Genomic DNA, 21,074 nt, shown 5'->3' on the forward strand with positions numbered 1-21,074 from the left:
CGCGCGATGCGACAGCTGGCGACTCCGCTGGGGACTATAGAGAAGTTGACCTATGCTGGTCCATCTTCCCTGAGCGAGTCTCTCCTAGCGCTCTCTAGGTTAGGGTTTTGGTTGCTTTGTGCTGTGTTTATTTATTGCATTCATCATTTACTGTTTGCATTCATTGTCTATTGTTTGCATTTATGTTTGCATTAATGTTTGCATTTATTCATCTGTTCACCTGGCTGGTTGTTTGTTTCTCTCTGCGTGGGGGGGAAGAGTCAGTTGAGGTAAAAGGTCCAATACCCAGACCATGAGTGCAATCTAGGATACCTAGGAATAGAGTGATTCATGGGAAGCGGGTGGTATGGCGCCACTTAACGGAACATTGATATCACGAGCAGTTCAGACCCTGGTGGGATGCTGTCGTTACATACTTCGGGTGTGTATATGACAGTATTCTGCGAAAGGTTATTTATGCTGCGTTTCTCTCGAGCTTTACCCTGGCCTAGACTACACCCGTGAGTGGGGAAGGGTTATTTCATTACAGGTACCGTTGGTGACTCGGTTCTGTTGGTGACTTGGTTCTGATGGTGACTTTGTGTTCAGACAGTGTTCAGTTGACCTTAAGTTGGATTTATGTTCTGATTTTGACTGAAGCTTCGACCTAGTGATCAGAGATTGCACAACCAGCCAGCCGTGTCTGCATCATGTGCATCATAGCATATTTATTTTTCAAAAGAAACGCATTGAAAAAAAATATATATAAAAAAAAAAATCAAAAGAAAAAAAAGAAGAAAAAACTAATCCCTGCATGCATATCATTTCTCAGGTACATTCCAGAGCTTGTTCACTGATAGAGATGGCAACAGTCCCAAAGTTGAAGCGGAAGACTTGTTCCTACAGCTTTCACCGTGAACCTTTGACGTCTCTGATTGAGTTGAGCAACCTTATGACCAGTGGTAACCAGAAGGGGTTTGTTGATCAGTATGGAGATATCCTGACACTGTTGAAGATGGTAGTTGACCCGGTGCCGTTGCAGACATTTCTTCAGTTCTATGACCCGGAGCTTAGATGTTTCACGTTCCAAGATTACCAGTTAGCACCTACTCTCGAGGAGTATTCTATACTGTTGAGCATCCCGATTCAGCATCAGGTTCCTTTCTTGGACGTACCAAAGGAGGTTGACTTTAAGGTTGTTGCCAGAGCTCTCCGGTTGAGTGTTAAGGAAGTTTGTGATAATTGGAAGCCCAGTGGGGGAGTTGTGGGTCTGCCGTTGAAGTTTCTTCTGAGAATAGCCAGAGATGAAGCAGAGAAGGGAAATTGGGAAGCTTTTCACGCACAGCTTGCCGCCTTGATATATGGGATCATCCTATTTCCCAGTATGCCAAATTTTATTGACCATGCTGCCATCAGCATTTTCATCAGAGGAAATCCAGTCCCCACCTTGTTAGCTGATACTTACTATGCCATCCACAGTAGGCATGGTAAGGGTGGAGCCATTAGGTGTTGTTTACCTCTTCTGTTCAAATGGTTCATGTCTCTCCTGCCAGCCAGTGGACCATTTGTGGACACCCAGAGCACTCTGAAGTGGACTCAGAGGGTCATGTCGCTCACTTCCTATGACATCAGGTGGCAGTCGTACCGGATGGATGTGAAGGATGTCATCATAAGTTGTGGTGAATTCCGGGGCGTGCCACTCATAGGGACCAAAGGTTGCATCAATTACAACCCAGTTCTTTCTCTTCGCCAGCTAGGGTTTGTTATGAGTGAAAGACCGCTCGAAGCAGAGATAGCTGAGAGCTTTTGTTTCGAGAAGAAGGATGACCCTGTTAGGTTGGAACAGATAGGGAGAGCCTGGAGAGATGTGGGAGTGAAGGATGGATCCGTCTTAGGGAAGAAGTTTGCCATAGCCATGCCTGATTACACTGATTGGGTAAAGAAGAGAGTAGAAACTTTGTTGCTACCCTACGATAGGATGGAACCGTTGCAAGAGCAACCACCCTTGATTCTTGCTGATAGTGTGCCTGCTGAGCACTATAAGCAAGCTCTGATGGAGAGTCGTCTGTTGAGGGAGAAGGAGCAAGACACCCATATGGAGTTGTACAAAGCTAAAGCTGATAGGTTGCACTTGGCCCATCAACTCAGGGAAGTGCAAGGAGAAGATGCTAGCAGATTGAGAAGCAAGAAGAGATCCTACGAGGAGATGGAGAGTATGTTAGATGCAGAACACCGGGAGCGCTTGAGGCTGCAGAGGGCTGAGGCCAGTTATCAGAAGAAGATCAGAGACTTGGAGAGGCAACTCAGAGACAAAGATGCTCAGTTGAAGAAAGAGATGGAGTTGAGACAGAAATCAGAGGACCACCTTGGAGGAGAAGTCTTGGAGCTGAGAAGACAGTTGAAAGAGAAGATTACCCCTCTACCAGATTGTGCAGAATGCTCACTGTTGATCGACCAGTGTCATTACCTGAAGACCCTCATTCCTGAAGACCGTCTGTCTTAGTTTGTATCTCTGTTTGTATTTTGTTGAGAATCACCTCCAGGCTTGTTGGATGGGATTCATTTGCGTGTAAGCCATCTCTTGGATCTTTTGTTAAGAATCACCTCCAGGCTTGTTGGATGGGATTCTTTTTCTTTGTACGTTGTTTATTCAGATATTCTGTTGACATTGGTTGTATGCCTTTTTACCCTTATGTATGTATAAGGATGTCAGCATTTCCTTGTATCTGTTTTGTTCTCTTGTTGCTGCAGGTTGCCATCTTTTCAGGATGGGTCAGGCTCTTTGAATGCCTGAGAAATGAGCATATCATGTGCATCATACGCATCATTAGCATCATACTCATATCATTTTGCATAACAGGTGTTCTTGGTCGTGACTTCTCACTCTTGGTTCCTGTTCAGGCAGGATAGCTGATCAACGTCCGCACCGCTACTCAACAAGACTGAATCAACAGAGAAGTATGGATCAATTTCAAGCTGAGTTGGCTGAGATGAAGGCTAGCATGGCCCAGTTTATGAATATGATGCAAGGGGTTGCGCAAGGTCAAGAAGACCTTCGAGCTATGGTTCAGAGACAAGAGGCTGCAAATCCACCGATCAACCATGCTCCGCCAGAGGGAGGCCCGGTCAATGATAACAATGTTGTTGCTGCTGTACCCGTCAACAACTATGCTGTAGGTGATGAATTGGGGGGTATTCGAATCAACGGTCAACCTATTGTTCTAGATACCGCTAATGCCAGAGTAGTCCGTGCTCCGGCCCGTAATCCTGCTACGATTGTTGACAGACAAGAGGATATGTTCTCTCTGCTCAGTGAAGACGAAGACGTTCTGGGAAGGGTCAATGAGAGAGACCGCAAAGTTGAAGCTCTTGCTGAGAAGATCCGTGCTATGGAAAGTCAAAATTCCCTTGGTTTTGATGTTACTAATATGGGATTGGTTGAAGGTTTGAGAATCCCTCACAAGTTCAAAGCACCGTCCTTTGACAAATACAACGGTACTTCTTGCCCTCGCACCCATGTGCAGGCTTATTATCGAAAGATCTCTGCGTATACCGATGATGAAAAGATGTGGATGTATTTTTTCCAAGATAGTCTATCTGGGGCTTCTTTGGACTGGTACATGGAATTGAAGAGAGATTCTATCCGCTGTTGGAGGGATCTGGGTGAGGCCTTTTTGAGGCAATATAAGCATAACATGGACATGGCGCCTAGCCGGACTCAGCTGCAGAGTCTATGTCAGAAATCCGGAGAGAGCTTCAAGGAGTATGCTCAGAGGTGGCGTGAACTGGCTGCTAGAGTTCAACCCCCTATGCTGGAGAGGGAGTTGACAGATATGTTCATCGGTACTCTTCAAGGTGTGTTTATGGACCGGATGGGGAGCTGCCCATTCGGTAGTTTTTCTGATGTTGTCATTTGTGGAGAGAGGACTGAGAGTTTGATCAAAACTGGGAAGATTCAAGATGCTGGTTCCTCTTCTTCTAGGAAGCCGTTTGTTGGGGCACCTCGTCGAAGGGAGGGTGAAACTAATGCTGTTCAACACCGCAGAGATCAGAACAGAATTGAATACCGTCAAGCTGCTGCAGTAACCATTCCGACACCTCAACCTCGTCAACAACAACAAAGAGTTCAACAACCGCAACAACATCAACAACAACAGCAGCGTCCTTTCCAGCCTAGGCAGAAGTTACAGGCTGATAGAAAATTTGATCCTCTGCCTATGTCTTACGCAGAGCTACTACCCGAACTACTCAGGTTGGGGATGATTGAGTTGCGTACAATGGCTCCGCCTACAGTATTGCCTCCTGGATACGACGCCAACGCCCGTTGTGACTTTCACTCTGGGGCACCAGGCCACCATACTGAGAAGTGTCGAGCTCTCCAGCACAAGGTTCAAGATTTGATCGATGCCAAGGCAATCAACTTCGCTCCAGTGCCTAATGTCGTAAACAACCCTATGCCTCAGCATGGTGGGCATAGAGTGAACAATATTGAAGGGAAAGAAGCTGAAGATCTGGTTGTTAATGTTGATGATGTTCAGACTTCTCTGCTAGTCGTGAAGGGTCGTCTGCTGAATGGGGGTGTCTACCCGGGCTGTGATGAAGATTGTTTGGGCTGTGCAGAATCTGAGAATGGTTGCGACCAGTTGAGGACCGGTATCCAGGGTATGATGGATGAAGGTTGTTTGCAATTCAGTAGGGCTGTAAAAGATCGTGGAACAGCGTCAACTATCACCATTTACTTTAAACCGTCTGAAGAACGTGGACAAAGGATTGTCAGTGCACCTGCAGCAAATGGTACCCCAGTTACCATTCCCGTGCCTGTAACCATCAGTGTTCCAACTACTATCGTGGCGTCTGAAAGAAAGACTGTTGAGAATAGTAGAGCCGTGCCGTGGAAGTATGATAATGCTCACCGCAGTTACAGAAGGGCTGAAAGTCAGACGAGACCAGTGAGTAAAGCTCCAGTGACAATTGGCTTACCGAATAGAGTTCCTGCAACTGTTGGTCCGGCTGTGGATAATGTAGGGGGTCCAGGAGGTTTTACCAGAAGCGGTCGTCTGTTCGCACCGCAGCCTTTGAGGGACAATAATGCTGAGGCTCTCGCCAGAGCAAAGGGTAAACAAGCTGTGGTTGAGGAAGAACCTGTCCAGAAGGAAGCGCCCGAGGGGTCATTTGAGAAAGACGTGGAGGAGTTTATGAAGATAATCAAGAAGAGTGACTACAAGATTGTAGACCAGTTGAATCAGACTCCGTCCAAGATTTCTATACTTTCACTGTTGATGTGCTCTGAGGCACACCGTAATGCCTTGCTGAAGATGTTGAATCTGGCTTACGTGCCTCAGGAGATTTCTGTCAATCAACTGGAGGGTGTGATGGCCAATGTGAGCACCAGACATGGTGTAGGTTTCACTAACCTGGACTTACCACCTGAAGGGAGAAACCATAACAGAGCCTTGCACATCACCATGGAGTGCAAGGGGGCAGTGTTGTCTCATGTATTGGTAGACACCGGGTCGTCGCTGAATGTGTTGCCTAAGCAGATTCTGAGGAAGATTGATGCGGAAGGGTTCGTGCTTAATCCCAGTGACCTGATCGTTCGTGCTTTCGACGGATCCAAACGCTCTGTGTGTGGAGAAGTTACCTTGCCTGTGAAGATAGGTCCTGAGGTTTTCGATATCATCTTCTATGTTATGGACATCCAGCCCGCCTATAGCTGTCTACTGGGGCGTCCATGGATTCATGCAGCAGGGGCAGTCTCGTCGACTCTCCATCAAAAGCTCAAGTATGTCTGGAACGGTCAGATTGTTACTGTGTGCGGCGAAGAAGAGATTCTGGTGAGTCATCTATCCTCGTTCAAATATGTTGAGGTGGATGGCGAGATCCACGAAACCTTGTGCCAGGCATTTGAGACTGTGGCTCTTGAAAAGGTGGCGTACGCTGAGCAGAGGAAGCCGGGTGCTTCAATTACTTCTTACAAGCAGGCTAAGGAGGTCATTGATTCTGGCAAAACTGAAGGCTGGGGCAAGATGGTGGATTTGCCGGTTAAAGAAGACAAATTTGGTGTTGGTTATGAGCCTCTCCTAGCAGAGCAGAATGGTCAAGCGGGTCCGAGTACCTTTACCAGCGCTGGGCTGATGAATCATGGTGACGTCTCCGCAACCGGTATTGAAGACTGTGACAGCGATTGTGATTTGAACAACTGGGTTCGCCCGTGTGCACCAGGGGGGTCCATCAACAACTGGACGGCTGAAGAAGTGGTTCAAGTTACTCTTCTGACAGAGTAATTTTCTGTTGTTTTGTCATTTTGCATGAAAATCCTACGTTCTGCCCAAGGCGTAGTGATTCATTTTGTAGGGCCTCATCATGTTTTAATGATTATCATTAATGAAGGACATTTTTTGAACAAATTTTGTGATCCCTGTCTTTCTGTTTTCTGTTTTCACTTTTTTTCAAAACAATAAAAATGGCAATGTTTTTTTGTTTTTGTGACTTTGTTGAACTCTTTTTCTAAAACAAAGCATTAAACACGCAGAAGCGATCTTATGGCATTCACTATGAACAGTTCTGTTATGGCTCAGTATGATTTCGATAATCCCATTTACCAAGCTGAAGAGGAGAGTGAGGAAGACTGTGAACTCCCTGCAGAATTGGCCAGACTATTGAAGCAGGAGGAAAGGGTCATCCAACCTCATCAGGAGGAGTTGGAAACTATTAATTTGGGTACTGAGGACGACAAAAAGGAAATCAAGATTGGGGCTGCTTTAGAGGACTCTGTCAAGAGGAGGCTGATTGAGATGCTGAGAGAATATGTGGAGGTGTTCGCCTGGTCGTACCAAGATATGCCTGGGTTAGATACAGACATTGTGATGCATCGATTACCTCTTAGGGAAGGATGTCCTTCGGTCAAGCAGAAGCTTCGTAGAACGAGTCCTGACATGGCAACTAAGATCAAGGAAGAGGTTCAGAAGCAGTGGGATGCGGGTTTTCTGGCTGTCACCAGTTATCCACCGTGGGTGGCCAACATCGTTCCTGTGCCGAAGAAGGATGGTAAAGTCAGAATGTGTGTCGATTACCGGGATTTGAATAGGGCGAGTCCGAAAGATGATTTCCCACTACCTCACATTGACGTATTGGTTGATAATACGGCTCAATCCTCGGTATTCTCTTTCATGGATGGTTTCTCCAGATATAATCAGATCAAGATGGCGCCTGAGGACATGGAAAAGACGACATTCATTACACCTTGGGGCACGTTCTGCTATAAGGTGATGCCATTTGGGCTAAAGAATGCTGGTGCTACCTATCAGAGGGCAATGACGACTCTTTTTCATGACATGATGCACAAAGAAATTGAAGTGTACGTAGATGATATGATTGCGAAGTCGCAGACAGAAGAGGAGCACCTGGTTAATTTGCAGAAGCTGTTTGACCGGTTGAGAAAGTTCAAGCTGAGGTTGAATCCGAACAAGTGTACGTTTGGGGTGAGATCAGGGAAGCTCTTAGGCTTCATTGTCAGTGAGAAAGGGATTGAGGTTGATCCAGCGAAAGTCAAAGCTATTCAAGAGATGCCTGAACCGAAAACGGAAAAGCAAGTCCGTGGGTTTTTGGGGAGGTTGAACTACATTGCAAGGTTCATATCTCATCTAACTGCTACATGTGAACCAATTTTCAAACTACTCAGAAAGAATCAAGCGATCAAGTGGAATGATGACTGTCAGAAAGCTTTTGATAAGATCAAGGAGTATCTACAGAAACCTCCAATCCTTATACCTCCAGTTCCAGGGAGACCTCTGATAATGTACCTGTCAGTGACTGAGAACTCGATGGGGTGTGTATTGGGACAGCATGACGAGTCTGGTCGAAAAGAGCATGCCATATACTACCTTAGCAAAAAGTTTACCGACTGTGAAACAAGATATTCACTGCTCAAGAAAACTTGCTGTGCTTTGGCCTGGGCTGCTCGCCGACTAAGACAGTATATGTTGAACCATACTACCTTATTGATTTCTAAGATGGACCCAGTGAAGTACATCTTTGAGAAGCCGGCTCTCACCGGACGTGTTGCCCGTTGGCAGATGATTTTAACAGAATATGACATTCAGTACACGTCACAAAAGGCCATCAAAGGTAGTATTCTGTCAGACTACCTCGCCGAGCAACCGATTGAAGATTATCAGCCTATGATGTTTGAATTCCCTGATGAAGACATCATGTATCTCAAGATGAAAGATTGCGAAGAGCCTCTTGTCGAGGAAGGACCGGACCCGGATGACAAATGGACACTGATGTTTGATGGGGCTGTGAATATGAACGGTAACGGTGTTAGGGCTGTGTTGATCAATCCTAAAGGTGCTCATATACCTTTTTCTGCCAGATTGACGTTTGACGTCACCAACAACGAAGCTGAGTATGAGGCTTGTATCATGGGGATAGAAGAAGCCATTGATCTGAGGATCAAAACACTTGATATATTTGGAGATTCAGCTCTAGTGGTCAATCAAGTCAACGGAGATTGGAATACGAATCAGCCGCATTTGATTCCGTATAGAGATTACACCAGAAGAATACTAACGTTCTTCAAGAAAGTGAAGTTGTATCATGTCCCCCGGGATGAGAATCAGATGGCTGATGCCCTTGCTACTTTGTCATCTATGATCAAAGTTCATTGGTGGAATCATGTGCCACATGTTGCGGTGAATCGACTTGAGAGGCCTGCGTATGTGTTCGCAGCCGAGTCTGTGGTGATGGATGAGAAGCCGTGGTATTATGACATCAAGAATTTCCTCAAGACTCAGGAGTACCCTGAAGGTGCGTCGAAGAATGACAAGAAAACCCTGAGGAGGCTAGCTGGAAGCTTCTATTTGAATCAGGATGATGTGTTGTATAAGAGAAACTTTGACATGGTCTTGCTCAGATGCGTGGACAGACCCGAAGCGGACATGTTAATGCAGGAAGTTCATGAAGGTTCCTTCGGTACTCATGCCGGCGGACATGCAATGGCTAAGAAATTGTTGAGAGCGGGTTATTACTGGATGACTATGGAATCCGATTGTTTCAAGTATGCTCGGAAGTGCCATAAGTGTCAAATCTATGCTGATAAGGTGCATGTACCACCAAGCCCTCTGAATATCATGAATTCGCCTTGGCCGTTTGCCATGTGGGGCATTGATATGATTGGGAAGATCGAGCCTACTGCTTCGAACGGACATCGCTTCATCTTGGTTGCGATTGATTACTTCACCAAGTGGGTGGAAGCAGCTTCCTATGCTAACGTTACCAAACAAGTGGTTACCCGGTTCATCAAGAAAGAAATCATCTGTCGTTATGGAGTTCCTGAGAGAATCATCACTGACAATGGTTCGAATCTCAATAACAAGATGATGAAAGAGCTTTGTAAAGATTTCAAGATTGAACATCACAATTCTTCTCCTTACAGACCAAAGATGAATGGTGCTGTAGAAGCGGCGAACAAGAATATCAAGAAGATTGTGCAGAAGATGGTCGTTACATACAAGGATTGGCATGAGATGCTGCCTTTCGCTTTGCATGGGTACCGTACCTCAGTACGTACGTCGACCGGGGCAACCCCTTACTCCCTTGTGTATGGTATGGAAGCTGTCCTACCTGTTGAAGTGGAGATTCCTTCTCTGAGAGTTTTATTGGATGTCAAGTTGGACGAAGCCGAGTGGATCCGAACAAGGTTTAACGAGTTGAGCCTTATCGAGGAGAGACGGCTAGCGGCTGTATGCCATGGACAGCTGTATCAGCGAAGGATGAAACGAGCCTTTGATCAGAAAGTGCGTCCTCAAAGCTATCAGATTGGTGATCTAGTTTTGAAAAGGATCCTCACTCCCGGTACAGATAACAGGGGCAAGTGGACTCCTAATTACGAAGGTCCGTATGTTGTGAAGAAGGTCTTCTCCGGCGGAGCCTTGATGCTTACAACTATGGATGGTGAAGATTTTCCGTCTCCTGTTAACTCAGATGTAGTCAAAAAATACTTCGCATAAATTGACCCGCTGGACAAGAAAAAAAAAGAGTCCAGGCAAAAAAGGGCATCCCGACGAACCAAAAAACAGAAAGAAAAGGTTCGGCAAAAATTAGGGATAAAAAAAAATAAATAAATAAATTTGTACACCCGGTAAGTCGAAAACCCGCAAGGGCGGCTTAGGCAAAAATGGGTATCCCGGTGGATTGAAAACCCGAAAGGGCGATCCAGGCAAAAGTTAGGGATTAAAGCGAAGACTACAGTCTGAGTTGTCTGTACTTCATCGAGCTTTGTCGTCTGCCATCTCGAAAGATGTGATCTGTCCAGTCATTCTTCTCAGAAAGCAAAGAGTTGGGAGGAAAACTGATGATCTGTGAGTTATAACAGAATTGGGAAATAGTGGATGCTGTGTTCACGTTGCCATTAGGATAGAATTTTCCTTTTGTACGCAATTACCTCTTTCTAGGAATTGCTTCCTAATGTATTTGCCTCTTCAGGCACATTTTCGATCAATAAAAATCGTTATTCAGATAAATAGCTTTTCTGTTTTTGTTTTTACTGTTTTGTTTGCAAAAATGTCCGAATTTTTGATAAGCATTGCATATAAGAACATGAAGGCCACACAATAATGTGCAGAAAGATGAAACATTTGAAAATCATTTTGAATGTTGAGGACACTTGAGCGTGTCTTGTCCATGTATCCCCTGGGAGCATTTTTGTTGTGTTGTTTTTTTCAGATGGGCATATGTGAGGACGTTTCCTCAACAGATATTTTCCCCAAGCAAGTTTTGAAGCTATCATAGCTATGTTCCCCCGCGAAGACGTCTGTGGATAGTGCCTTCTATTCTCCAACAGATCTGAGGATTGCCTATCCCCAGCAGGCCTGTATTTGCCATTTCCTCCCCGAGTGAGGCAGGTTCATTAAATTTATCTCCAGCATTTATCCTATCTGTGGACTGAAGGATATCCCCAGCGGAGTTTACCTTTCCCCAGCAGCAAGTGCTATTCTTCAACATGAGTGTGAAGTCGCTTTACCATTCCCCAAGCAGAGTACCCCGCAGAGTATCTCCCCAAGAGGAGTCTCCCCACAGAGTTGGAATACCCAACCAGTTTTGGCTCCCCAGCCGGAGTTTTTCATCATTTTGCATCTTGCATGTAGTGATCATTGCATCCTCAAACTGCGTAGCATTCCCATTCAATATGGAGCATTACGCCATAGAAAAATTCAAACATATGCATTCATGTGTTAATCTCACCAGACCGTATCCCCGGCAGAGGCAGATCATTTCATTCAACATCAGCACAGCAAGTCTGCTACAGTTGCTCTTGACAGCATTCAGGATTGATATCCCCACAGAGGTTTATTACCTCACCCGATGGTGACAGAAAGTTTGTTTCTCCTCAGTGAGACCCCCAGCAAGTGATCAGCCTTGCCTTGGCATATCTAAAAAGTTGTTCTTGTGATACCGGTAAGTGTCATGCTAGCACCCACGTGTGTTTCTTTGTTTGGTGTCGGTAAACGCCATTGTTTCGGTGTCTGTAAACATCGAGTATTCTCTCCAGTCATCAGTAAATGTCTGGCCATCTTTTTTGGTGTCTGTAAACACCATTGCTTCGGTGTCTGTAAACATCGAGTCTCACCCCAGTCATCGGTAAATGTCTGGTCATCTTTTGTTGGTGTCGGTAAACACCATTGTTTCGGTGTCTGTAAACATCGAGTATTTTCCCCAGTCATCGGTAAATGTCTGGTCATCTTTCGGTGTCGGTAAACATCGAGTCCCACCCAGTCATCGGTAGATGTCTGGTCATTTTTTTTGGTGTCGGTAAACGCCATTGCTTCGGTGTCGGTAAACATCGAGTCTTTCTTTCAGTCATCGGTAAATGTCTGACAAATCCCCAGCTAGAAATCCCCAGTAGAGTCATCTGTAAATGTCCTACCTGGTTTCCAGTTGCGAATATTTGTTTGTATCTCCCCAATAAATTTCTCATTCCCAGTCATCGGTAAATGTCTGGTCATTTCTTTGGATGTCGGTAAACATCATCTTTCGATGTCGGTAAACATCGAGTCTCATTCCCAGTCATCGGTAAATGTCTGGTCATTCTTTTGATGGCGGTAAACATCGAGTCTCATCCCAGTCATCTGTAAATGTCTGGTCATTACTTTGTTTCCTTGTTGATAAAATCAAAATCCCCAGAAGTCATCGGTAAACGTCTTGTCTGGTATCACCACGAAGAGTTTGTTCCTCCCCGAGTGGAGACGCCATCGGTAAATGGCCCAGTTTTCTTCGATATCGGTAAATATCGAATTCCCAGTTGCAGCATGCCATCGGTAAATGGTCTTGCTAGGGTTGACATCGGTAAATGTCGAGTTTCTTTAAAGCCACCATCGGTAAATGGTCTGGTTTCCTTTCAACATCAAATCTGTTTTCCCAGCAGCCATCGGTAAATGGTCGTGCTGAAGTTGATATCGGTAAATATCAAAATCCCAGTTCTAACCATCGGTAAATGGTTTTGCTTTTCAGCAATCTGTTTTCCCAACAGCCATCGGTAAATGGTCCTGCTGAAGTTGATATCGGTAAATATCAAAATCCCAGTTCTAACCATCGGTAAATGGTTTTGCTTTTCAGCAATCTGTTTTCCCAACAGCCATCGGTAAATGGTCGTGCTGAAGTTGATATCGGTAAATATCAAGTTTCCAGTTTCTAACCATCGGTAAATGGTTTTGCTTTTTCTGAAGCTGTCACGCAGTTTGTCATCGGTAAATGACGTGGTTCTTTTGCATCATATCCAGTCTGTGCAAATTCTACGGTCCTTTGGTATTCAATCCCTGTTTACCCTGAAAGTCTGACAGCCGTTGCTATCATCCGTTCGGGTTCCCAGCTGATTGAATAGGGGCAGCTGTAGCACCTCAAATTTGCACCTATCATTATGCATACATTTTCACATTAGGTCATAGCATATCATGGTCCATTGCATAACATTTGCATTGCTTCAGTTGCCTCTAGTGCAAGCAGTCAAGAATTAGGTCAAACTAATCTCCTGATCAGTCAACCAAGCAAGCAAAGGAATTTCTCATTGAACCAAGGCCTTGGGGTTTGTCCAACAAGTTCACATGGCTTGGAGGTCTATTTGAAGTATTTTGGTCAAGGGTTGAGGGCTCAGAGGTCAGCAGTTCATACACAGACAGTCAAAAACCCTAAAAAAGTCAACTGTCAGTCAAAGCAGTGGATGGTGGCCATTCTTGTGGAATTTGGGCACCATGATCAATAATCAAGAGTTCATACAACTTGGGACATCATTTGAAGTCAAGTCCTCAAGGAATTAGGGTTTGGAAGTCATCAGTCAATGCATAATCAGTCAGAAACCCTAAAAGTCAACTGTCTGTTTAATCAGTGATTGGATGATTGGAACTGGTTTGTGAGAGTTCATTCATGTCCAAATAGTCATCATACATCATGCCAAACACCATCATGGAAGAATTTGAAGCCAGATCATGAATTTCCCAAAATGGAAACTGGGCCTGTAACTGAAACTTACCAAAAATGGAAAGTTTTGATCCTCAAACTTACATCATGATACAAGCCTCAAATGAATTTTTGCCCAACATGAAAGTTGAAGATCTTGTTCTCCCATTTCCAAAAAGTCCTAGAACTCTCAATTCCCATGTGTGGTTGGCAAGTTATGATTGAATCGATTTCAGAAAATCTTGAACTTCAAAGGGCCATATCTCTCAAACCGTTTGGCCAATTTTGGTGGGGTTTTTTCCTACAAGTCACATTTGATCCCCTCTTTCCAAAAATATAAATTTCATGTGCCAAAACTTCACCAATCAAAATGGCATATTTTGACCTTTTTCATTTAAATGTAAGTTTGACCAAGAGTTGACTTTTTGATTTAAACATTTTTTCAACATTTGGCCAATTGGAACAGCTCATAAATGTCATTTAGGATGTGTTTGCAAAATCAAAATATGCAGTACTTGCACCCATCATAAATCCATACTTGGTTGCTTGAATTGTAAGGAAAGTACAAATTCAACCATGCTTGTCCATACATTCCACCATACCATGATTTGTACTATGGAAACAGAAATCTAAACCATCATTTGCTGTCATTTTGAAGCTTCATTTAGCAGCATAAAACCACAAAAAAAAGCCTTGCTAGCTTACTTGAACATTGGCCAAAGTACATGTTTACAACAACCATATCCCACATGGCCATGCTTTGTACCATGACAGCAAAATCATCACCATTTTCTGTCATGGCCATCCCCTAGTAGCAGACAAAAACCATTTGATAGTAGAAGAAGCATGTTTGACTCTCAAAAGAAAGGGGCACCTTGCTGTTGCATTTGAGAGGTCTGCCAAAAAAAACTCATGATAAACTGGGCTTGGCTTTGCATAACAGTACACCTATTCATCCTTTGGAAATGCTACTGGCAGCCTCCAACCACACAAATCCTCATCCTCTCACTTAGCCTTTTCCTCATCAAAATTGAAGCAACAGCAAACAGCATGTAGAGGCATGATTTGCTGTCAATTGAAACACAATGTGAAGCCTAATTGTGCAGCCAAGACCAACAGGAGGCCATACCCTGGCTGCTTGAAATGTGCAGAGCAAGTACAACCCCATCCCACAAAAACCATAGACCATGCTTGGCATACAAGACAGCAGAATTCAGGCAATTTTTTCTGTCATGGGAGGACAGTTATAGCAGCAAAAGCCATTTGTTCATATCCTCTAAAAACCTGACCTGGCTGTTGGGCATTCGATTTTTTTCTGACAAAAACTGTTAAGAGCCAAGGCTGCACAATACCAAATACCTTTTTTTTTCCTCACCTTCTTCTGTCAAAACAAAACACTAACAGCAGCCAGTATAACACAACCACCTTCATTTACTCATCCTGGCTTGCTTAGCATTTGTCACTTGCTGTCAAAACAACAAGCACCTAAACCTGACTTACCTTGCCTTCACAATCCTCTCACCATTTTGAAACTAGCAGCCACAGACCAAACACTTCCACTCCTTTTCCAACCTCACTTTGCTATCTTCTTGGCATTCCAAACTTTTCTGGGCAAACATTAAAATGACCAAGCCATTCCACTGCAGCAGAAAATCTTGAGTCACCTTGGCCATTTTGCATTCCCTGTCCCAAAACACAATGGCTTCAAACATCACATAGCAGACCAACAAAAGCCTCTCACCTTGCCATTTGCATTTTTCCTGTCCAAAGCAAAGGAACCAGACCCTGCAGCATCCAACAACCACCATACACAGCAACAAGGCCTTGGCTCACTCACTCTCCAAAGGCTGCATCCAAGCATCATGGTTAAAACCTAACCAGCATCCACCACAAAACACAAACTCACCTTGCTTGTGTCTATCAAAAACCTGTCTCAACTTCCAGTAGCAGTCACTACTTGCAACCAGAACAAACCAACTTCATTGATTCATACTCATCCTAAAAACTGCATTCAGTTTGCTTTGGCATGTTGGAAGTCTCTGTCAAAAACACAAAAGAGAACCGACCCTGCCTTGCCAAAAGCAACATGGAAAAGCAGATTATGGTCATTTTTTCTGTCACATGAAACAGCCACAGCCAAAACACACAGTGGAAAACCATTCTTCACTCATTCCCTCAAACTTCACCTTTGTGCATTTTCTAAAAAATTGTCCAAACTTCAAAAGAAGACCAAACCTTGCATTGCTTCTCCACCATCCAAGCATCCTTTTGAACCACTAGGGGCAGCCACAAGCCAGCATAAACCAGGGTGTTCCCAATCTCATTTTCACATTTCATCCAAAAAAACCACCAAATAGCCAAAACATGACAGCTCTTGTTCTAAGCACTTGTTGATCAAAAGAGCATTGCAAACACATCTCAAATATCATATAGCAAGTGTCCAAAGCCTCAAAACCTGCAGAAAACATCAAGAACTCAAAATCACTTTTCAACTTGTCACATTGTATCAAATTTGCATTTTCAAAGCCACTTTCACTCTCAGGCCATTCCAAGCTTAGCAAATTAGTTTGTCATGATCCATAGGGTATATTGAAGCTGTCTCAAACCTCCATTGCTCACTGTTTGAAAATCAAAAACATCACCTTTCTCAAAATCAAACAAAAACCAGTTCAGTGGCCATCTTCATTTCCAGCTCGATTCAAGTTCAAGTAAAGTGTCAAACAGCTTGCCTTGGACCCTTTGAAGCTATTTGGATACCTGTCAAGCATTGAAAGCATCTCCAGCATCACATTCAACATTGCCCTGTTCAGTTTGGTAAATTTTCGAGCTCCATTATTCTTCAAATTATTACATGCTTTGGATAGGTCTTTCTATGCTGGTTGTCATGATGCTTTTACTTTTTGAAATGGTTGCTTATTCATGAAGATATATCATTTTGAAGTTTGGTGTTAAGATTTGTTTTTGGTCGATTCATGAGCATGTTGGTGTTTTAATGGAAATCAATGAGGGATTCATGCTTGTCATTGTTTGCTGATCATTTCCATGTGTTCAATTTTGATTTTTGGGCAGGATTGTGAAATTATGATTTTTGAACACAAACCCTAATCCCAATTTTTCCAGATTTCTCCCCATTTTCGTGCTGCATGGTTTAAACTCCCTCATCCAATCAAAACATTTCATTTTATGCCCAAAACGGCTGCGTTTAAATAAGTGGATTCCAATATTACTAAAATGCCATTCTCTCAATATTAATTCAATTAATTTCTTCACTTTGATTACCAATCTTCCAAAATTCATAACTTGCTCATTTTTGATCCAAATTCAATGGGATTTTTTGTGTTGTGTTCATCATGATCTCTACTTTTTTATCATTATTTTTCCAGAATTTTTGGATGAGTGGTTTTTAATTGGCCTTAGGGTTTGTGACATGTGACCAAATTTTGTACACTTTGCCAAATCAATTGTGAAATGATGAGAATGTATCCAATGGCTCCCAAATGTTTTGTGCTTAAACCAGACACATTGATGGTGATTTTGGTGTAAAGTTTGTGAATTTATCACTTGTGGTTTGTGAGTTATGATTTTTTGAATTAGGGTGTGACAATTTGTGTCATACCATTGATGACCAACTTCATGATTTTAATTGCCATGCCTTTTGACCTCCAAATGACTTGATTTCTTGCATGAGCCTACTCTTGTATGTCTAGTTTACTTGTGAATTTTCTTGGATTTAATTGAACTATTTTCCATTTGTTTGAGATTTTTCTTCCCTGCCTAGTCAAATGTTGACCTTGTGTGACACTTGTTCCCATTTCATTTGTGAAATTCTCATACTCTATTGGATGGACATGAAATTTTGCATGAGATAACTAGACATCCTCATCTTTGCCATGGTTTTGATCCCACTCGTTTATCATACACCATTCTTGACTTATGATTTTTCTAAGTTGATGCATGTTTGGATGACTTCCTTAAGCATGTTCAAAATTGCTTTGACTTTCTGATTTTCATTGACTGCCTTCCACTTGTCCAAATGAGATGAAATTTGACATGCTCACCATGCTATGTGTTAGGATTGATCATGATTTATTTGGTGATTTTTGGAAATGTTTAGGATTGCTTTTGAGTTAAGTCTTGCTGTTGACTTCTATGAGCTCCTGTTTGCCATGTTCTGACCTAAATGGTTCATGAAATGATGATGATGATTGATATGAATGTGAACCCAATTGGTTTTGTTTCCTAATTGTTTGAACATGATTTTGGATACTTACCCCTTGCTGCTCTGACTTTCTCATTCATTTTTGACCCTAGGCTTGCCCTAGTGGTCCTGTTACTCACCTTTGAGCTTGTGTTTTCAGGTTGACCATCAAATGGCCATTGAGACCAATTCTTTTGATTGAGCTTGCTTAAAAATCATTGTCTAACTTGTTTTTTTTGTAGGTGGCTTGGCTCACATGCCTTAAGCCTTGTGCCTTGCACATCCATGTGCCTCCAATTAACTGTTGGTGTCTGTTTCTGTTTGTTTTGTTTGAAGTTGCATACTAACATCTGTTTGACTGTTTCAGGTGCTTTAGTTGCTTAGTTCCTTGTGAACTTTTTGCTTTGCTTTGCTTGTATAAGCAATTTGCATTGAGGTATGTCTCTTTGTCTTCATGTAGTCTGGAAGACCTGGCCTGTTACTTGGCCAGGCAACTGTCTGAAGTCCTCCTTAAGAGGCAATGCTTGTGATTGTTTAATTTTGTCCTTGCATAGAGTCAAAGTCCTCCTAAGTGAAGAGGCAATTGGTGGAAGGTAGGGATATGCAGTCTATCCCCCACTATTCAGTGTGTCATCTGCTTTGCTCACACCACTGTGTTGATGCATTACAGATAAAAACCCAAGATCTTGTACAATTGTACAGTTGAGTCAGTCTTAATGTGTAGAAGGGTTCCTACTTTCTGAACCCACACATTCTTGTCTTGAGCTCTCCCAGGCCAGGGATAAGAGCTGTGAGGTCTCATCCTCACTTCATCCTTTCATCTGCTTCACCTTAGCCCCTCAATGGCAAGGTTAAGAGCAACACTCACCCCATTCCAGAGGTTTGTTTGTCGAGGTTGATATGACCCCTTGACTAAAACCTAACCCTTGTTTGAGCCACTCGTTTGTGTATAGCGTGTGCTATCTGTACTTGTAGGATTGTTTGACTTGCTTCCTGTGCAAGATAGGATAGTTTGACTTGCTTCCTGTGCAAGTTAGGATAGTTGGACTTGCTTCCTGTGCAAGTTAGGATTAGTTTAGACTTGCTTCCTGTGCAAGTTAGGTTTTGCTTGGCTTGCTTCCTGTGCAAGTTAAGTGTGTGTGGCTTGCTTCCTGTGTGAGCCATGCTTAAGATAGGTTGGCCCTTGTGCCATTTAGCTAGAAACCTTAACTTAGGGATGATTTGCATGATAACATCTAGGCTCGAGTCGTAGTCTCCCTAGTTGTGTCTCCCTCTGTTATCTGGTTAGGCTAGTCCTTTGTCCCTGCGTAGGGGAACTACATCGCCCTGATCTTCATACCAGATGAAGTATGTAGGCAGGAGATTGAGCTGATCTCTCCGGGCGCCCTTTTTCTTTTGTGTGTGTTGTTTGACAGTTGCTAGGCTCGAGTGCCTGACTCCTTAGCAATTGGTTGTCTGTCTGTTTGAGTGTGTGCTTGACAGTTATAGGCTCGAGTCCCCGACTCCCTATTAACTTGTTGTGTTGTTGTGTGCTTGGAAGCCGATGTAAGTCCATCGAGTGGCATTTAGGTTCCAGTGTGCGTGTGTTTAGGTTCGGATGCTGACATAAGTCCAGTGATTGGCAGTCGGGCTCCACGTTTGCCTTTGCCTTTGTCTTGTTTGTGTGTGTGTCAGCCGAGCTACGAATGCTCTGATTCTTCTCTCGTCCGAGAAGATACGTATGCATAGGATGCGGTATCCTAGCGAGCATGTGTCGTTTCCCCAGTCCGAACTACTTCGACTCTGATGTCTATGCCTGATAGACTAAGTAGGCCCAGGATGCGACATCCTGCCGAGTCAGTTTCAGTCAGTTTCTTTTGTCTCTTTTCAGCCAGTGTGTGCGAGTGTGAGCAGCGTTTAGCAACCATTATTCCTTCCTTTTGTGCGTGGATCCCGTAGAGTACTACGGATGCGTAGGGGTGCTAATACCTTCCCTTCGCATAACCGACTCCCGAACCCATTCTCTTTGGTCGCGAGACCATGTTCTTTCCTAGGTTTACTCTGAGCGTTTCCTTTCCCTCTTTTGGGATAAATAACGCACGGTGGCGGCTCTGTTGTTCTTTCTTTTCCCGCCGGTTTTTCGCGCGATGCGACACCGAAGATCAAAACCAAAGACCTCTTAAGGACTTCGCTCAACCATCTAATGAAGAACCTAGTTCTAGTATAGTAAACCCAATTATCCCAGCCAATAATTTTGAAACCAATGGAGCTTCTCCTGAGGCAATACATTTAAAATTATTTCCTTTTTCCCTCTGAGATAAAGCCCTATCATGGTTAGATTCCCTACCACCCAATTCCATTACGACTTGGGATAACCTTAGAAGAGTTTTTCTTGCTAGATATTTTCCCCTGAGTAAGACCTCCGTTCTTCGAAACCATATAACTAGATTTACCCAAAACCAAGGAGAATCGTTGTTCGATGCTTGAGAGAGATATAAAGAGTTGTTACGAGCATGCCCACATCATGGATTAGAAAACTGGTTAATCATTTAAACCTTCTATAATGGACTTCATTATAACACAAAAATGACCATCGACGCTGCCGCAGGCGGTGCTCTGATGAACAAACCTTACCCTGAAGCTAGTGCCCTCATCGAAGATATGGCTCAAAACCATCAATCATGGGGAGTCGAACGAGCGACAGTGGAAAAGAAGGAAGCCCAAGGAGGAGTGCATGAACTAATATCTATAGACATGATGCAAGCTAAAATGGACGCATTAGCCCTCAAAGTCGAGCATATGTACACGAACCCGAATACTGTAGCCGCAGTTTCGTCGGATTGTGAGATATGTGGAACCCAAGGACACCAATCCGCAGAATGCAGTCTATTGAACGAAACCCCCTCCGAGCAAGTGAACTACACCCAAGGGAACCCATACTCGAATACCTATAACCCTGGATGGAGGAATCACCCGAACTTCTCCTATAAAAACAATAACCCTATTCAAAATAATGCACCTCAGAGACCTAGTTATCAAGCCCCTAGATCAAATCAACCTATGCAACCTGTACCACCAAAGCAGAGCCTTGAGAAAATTATGGAAAATTTTATCACCGCTCAAACCCAACAAAACAAGGAGTTCATGAACCAAAACATTCATGTTAACGAATTGATTACTCAGTTAGGAACCAAGGTTGACCAAATAGTTACTCATACCAAGATGCTTGAAACCCAGATCTCTCAGGTAGCTTTAACCAAGCCCCTCAGACTACACCTGGAGGACAATTCCCTGGACAACCTCAACAAAATCCGAGAGGACAAGCCAATGTCATTACCCTACGAAGTGGGAACGCTTATGATGAGCCACCAAACCCAAGATTGAGTGAACCCGAAACTTCTAAGGAATGTACCAAACCCCCGGACAAAGTAAAGGAACCAGAGGAATCTGAAAACCAGGATGGTCG

At 43.6% G+C, this 21,074-nt stretch overlaps 1 non-coding gene across 1 annotated transcript; it reads right to left on the reverse strand.

Annotated features, from left to right (window-relative positions):
• Positions 1-20,032: 20,032 nt before the first annotated feature.
• On the reverse strand, positions 20,033-20,139 carry LOC127116039 (small nucleolar RNA R71). Its single transcript, XR_007801029.1, has one exon. It is a non-coding gene; the product is annotated as a small nucleolar RNA R71 (small nucleolar RNA).
• Between the last annotated feature and the right edge of the window lie 935 nt (positions 20,140-21,074).

Source organism: Lathyrus oleraceus, chromosome 1 (assembly GCF_024323335.1).
Source record: "Lathyrus oleraceus cultivar Zhongwan6 chromosome 1, CAAS_Psat_ZW6_1.0, whole genome shotgun sequence".
NCBI classification, from domain to species: Eukaryota; Viridiplantae; Streptophyta; class Magnoliopsida; order Fabales; family Fabaceae; genus Lathyrus; species Lathyrus oleraceus.